Here is a 3,086-nt window from a genome sequence, read left to right on the forward strand (position 1 = left end):
TACTTACTCCAACCTCAGAGCAAACACAGACTATAAGCTACTGTATGAGTTTTATCCTGCTGAGTTGAGTAGGTCTGAGTATAACAGCCCCTAAATGCTGAAAACGCTAGGACCTTAATAATCATGAGAACTGCTAGGTAAATATAGCCACTGCCCCTGTACTGTTGTGGCTCAGTAAGTAATTATAGTTCTCATGTGTGATTTTATTCTTATCAGAGAGTTATGGGGACTCTATCACTGATTGCTAAAGTAATGGGGATAATTGACGGGTATGTCAAATATCAGTGGTCAGCTCCATAAGGTAAGCATTCTCAACAAACTGTTAGTTTAGTCCAGAATATTGTTGTGTGGGTGCCATATTTCTTTTCTCTAAGATAGGTGGTAAAAAACAAAAACAACGATGAGCATGAAGTCTGGTTATGGCTTCCTTCTTAAAATGACCAGACAGCTTGAAAAAAGTACCTTGAGAAAATTACTAGCTATCTGGAAATCTGCCAGATTGATAAGGGCCCCAAAATGAAAAGACATAGCCCAGAGTTATGTGAGAGAGAGAGAGACTTGAAAAGATATCATCATAATATTCTGTCCTGACACCGTTTTAGCACATTTCAAGATATCACAGTTACACAGAAGATTGAGAGGTTAGGAGGAGCGTCACAGAATATACCTTCTGTGCTAAAATACAACATATGTGAATTGGGAGTAAAGTTCAGGAATCTAATACATTGGAGAATCATCAGGGAATATTCTGTAGTGGATTCTCTCTGGGGAAGAAAGGGAAATAAAGAGGGTATTGGAAGCAATCAAAGTACAAGGAAACTGCTTTCTACCCTAAGGAATAGACAGGTGTTTAGAAACATGTAGTTACAGGGACAGACAGCAGTGTAAGTAGATACTACTTCTCGCACACACTGTGGCTTCTTAGGAGTCAGAAGAGAGAGAAAGTATCTGCCTAAGAGTGGTGAGGTGTTCTGCTAGGCTCTATAGATGCACTGGCTTGAGGAACAGGATATGAAAAAAAAAATGTTGAATACCAAGGACTTGGCACATAAAATGTTAGAGGAACGCTTCACGAATTTGCGTGTCATCCTTGCGCAGGGGCCATGCTAATCTTCTCTGTATTGTTCCAATTTTAGTATATGTGCTGCCGAAGCGAGCGGATTGGGAGGGAGACAAACCATAAATGACTCTTAATCTCACAAAACAAACTGAGGGTTGCTGGGGGGGAGGGGGTTTGGGAGAAGGGGGTGGGATTATGGACATTGGGGAGGGTATGTGCTTTGGTGAATGCTGTGAAGTGTGTAAACCTGGTGATTCACAGACCTGTACCCCTGGGGATAAAAATATATGTTTATAAAAAATAAAATATTAAAAATAAATGTTAGAGGAATGTTAAAGTAGTTGATTACAGTATCTGGGTTGAGTGCAGAAATAAGAGTGGTCAGTTGGGGATTATTGATGTGGACAAAGTAGCAACTTGAGTTCTGCTTATGTTTACAGCAGAGTGTGAGTGAACAGGGAAGTAAAAGGGAAGGAAAAATTAAAAAGGCAAGTAAGAGAACAAAGAGAACAGTCCACTATGTGCAATGCACAGTAAAGTGTCTTCTGTGCTATGATTCTAAGAGAGTCGTTAGATACTAGACATGTCAATTCAGAGATCTTGAAATTAAACAATTCCAAGAAAGGACAACGTCCAGTATTTCACCTGTGGCTTCCACCTGTAATCCCCATGCCAGGAATTACCCTTAATATTATACCTTCCCTGAATCTCAATTTGGCCTCAAGATCCTTCTTGGCCCAACAATGTAGTTAGCCATTAGCAGATACTGATAGGAGAGAGAAAATCTCATTGCTCTCCCTGATTTAAGTAACACTTCATTGAAATTGGAATGTGAGATGATTCCCCTTTGCTGTCTTTTATTTAAGGTGCTGGCTTTGTGGGAAGGAACTATTTATTTCCATTGCCTGTACCATTTCTTTTTGCAATCATTTTTGTGACAAAAGATTATTCTCCAAACTATTTTCTACTGGTGCCAAAGTTTTCACCTGTGAAACTAACTGATCGTACTATATGGCGGTTTGTGAGTACCCATTCATTTTAAAAAAGATTGTTCAAGGAGTTTATGCAACTTGTTTCCTGAAATGGATAGTGAGCTTCCAAAAGAAATTCCTATTTATTTTACATTCTCCTCAGTGCCTGACCCCCGTCGGAGTACACAGCAGGTACATAATAAATACTTGTTGACTTTGTTGAATTTCAAACCTTTCATAGAAGCCGTTATGATTTAGCTAAAGAATGTTACAGCCTTTAGAAGGGCTAATTACAGCCTATAATTTGACTGACCTGTGCTGGTTCTGAAGTACTTAGTGGTAATAATACTGTTTTTGCAAGATGGATATTTTACTGTTGAGCCTGTCTGGTTTGAGAGGCTCGCTGTTTTATGGTCTATGTGTGGTGATCATTTGGATGTAATGATCAAATGGGGGTTGCCCAAATTGATCGTTATAACAGGATTCCACTGTAATTACATTTCCATAAATGATACTCAAATTCACTGGGGAAATCAACAACCCCTTGGTGTGCCTACTTCCAGCACTGATTACAAGTTCAGGTTCTATAGCACTTTCTAAACAAAAGGTAATTAAAATTTTACAGCCCATAGTTAAGCCAAAATGAAAAGGCAGCTTTTTGTTCTAGATTCAAAAGTGCTGCTCTTTGTAGACATCAGAAGACAATTCTATTTAGAAGAACAGACAAATGTTTGGATCTTATACAGATTAATCAATGCATATTATTGAGATGATAGAGAATAAGCATGTTGGAGTCAGAGACTCATGGGTTAAAACTTAAAGCTGCATTACGTCTATATCTTTGTCATCTTGAGTAAGTCATTAAACCTCTGAATTTCAGTTTTCCCATCTTTAAAATTGGGATAAGGCAGTTTCTGCCTTACTAGGATTTTAAAAAATGCAATCACCTATTGCTTATAGAGTACTGACTACACAGTGCTGGCTGGACATGTTAGTAAGTGCTCAATATACCTTAGCTATTATTATTGTCAATTAGATTTCTTTTCATATCCAGC

The 3,086-nt window shown here is 38.3% G+C and overlaps 1 non-coding gene across 1 annotated transcript; it reads right to left on the bottom strand.

Moving 5' to 3' along the window:
* Nucleotides 1-1,053: 1,053 nt before the first annotated feature.
* On the bottom strand, nucleotides 1,054-1,158 carry LOC131810619 (U6 spliceosomal RNA). The gene has a single exon (XR_009345623.1). It is a non-coding gene; the product is annotated as a U6 spliceosomal RNA (small nuclear RNA).
* Nucleotides 1,159-3,086: the final 1,928 nt, after the last annotated feature.

This window comes from Mustela lutreola, chromosome 10, assembly GCF_030435805.1.
Source record: "Mustela lutreola isolate mMusLut2 chromosome 10, mMusLut2.pri, whole genome shotgun sequence".
Classification (NCBI taxonomy): Eukaryota; Metazoa; Chordata; class Mammalia; order Carnivora; family Mustelidae; genus Mustela; species Mustela lutreola.